Source organism: Galeopterus variegatus, unplaced genomic scaffold (genome assembly GCF_000696425.1).
Source record: "Galeopterus variegatus unplaced genomic scaffold, G_variegatus-3.0.2 Scaffold12604, whole genome shotgun sequence".
Lineage (NCBI taxonomy): Eukaryota > Metazoa > Chordata > Mammalia > Dermoptera > Cynocephalidae > Galeopterus > Galeopterus variegatus.
The window spans coordinates 15,932-16,991 of NW_007738715.1; positions in this window are offsets into that span (position 1 = coordinate 15,932).

Genomic DNA, 1,060 nt, shown 5'->3' on the forward strand with positions numbered 1-1,060 from the left:
CACTAGAGAATATACTCTCTGGTGAGCTCCGTACTACCTTTCTTATGCTGTCAAAGGAAATTGATGGCATCACCTTTCCCAGGTATCCTGTTCTTTCTTAGAGGCTACAAAGCATAAGGGTAAAGAACATGGACCCAGAGCCAGGCCATTTGGGCTCCGCTCCTGGATCTCTACTTCCTGGCTGTGTGGTCTAGACTCAGCCATGCAACCTCTCTGTGCTAGACTTCCTCATAAAATAGAGATGGAAAGGACCTCCAGTCTCATGAGTTGCAGTGAGGATTTAAGAAGTTAAAAGATACAAAGCACTCAGGCCAGTGTATGATACTTAGGGACATGTATGAGACTGCATTGTGTATATGTTGGGTGTGTTTGCCTGGACCTAGGTCTAGATATGACATAAAGATACAGATACAGAGACAGAAATAGAGACAGAAGTGATATAAACAGATAGAGATAGTCAGGGTTGGCTTTGTGGTCATGTGACCCACAAAGTCACACAGGGTCAGCACACAGAAGGAACTTGTCTCATGGTCTAATACTCTGAGGTTGCCATCTTGCCATGTTTAATAATTTTGTGTCTGAACTTGTGTTTTGAAAGTGAAGTCACATGGGACAATAGAGCATGAGCAAGGGCCTGGAGCCTGTGCCTCCCCCTTTCAGCCACCTCCTGGGCTCCTGGGGCAGGTTCTCAGCCAACTTCCTGACCTTGGCTCCCAACCAGCACCTGCTGCCCTCTGCCTGGTGGTGACTGGTCAGGTGGCAGGACTGTACTTTATCCTTATAGGGGTCTGGGCACAGACAGTGGGAGGGTGAGTTTGGGTGCGTGCTTTCCGGGGCAGCTTAGGTCAGACATCTTGGTGTAGAGGTTTAAAGACCCTTAGGAACTATCCATCTGTCATGGGCTATTGTGGGAGGATGTGGGGAGGGTTCACTCCTGGCTAAATGTACACCCTGGGTCTCAGTGTGTCAGTCACCAGCTGGGCAGCATGAAGAGCAGGCACACATCCCACACCCGCATAGCCACAGGTCCCAGGAGGGCTCTCGGGGACTGGGAGGGTCT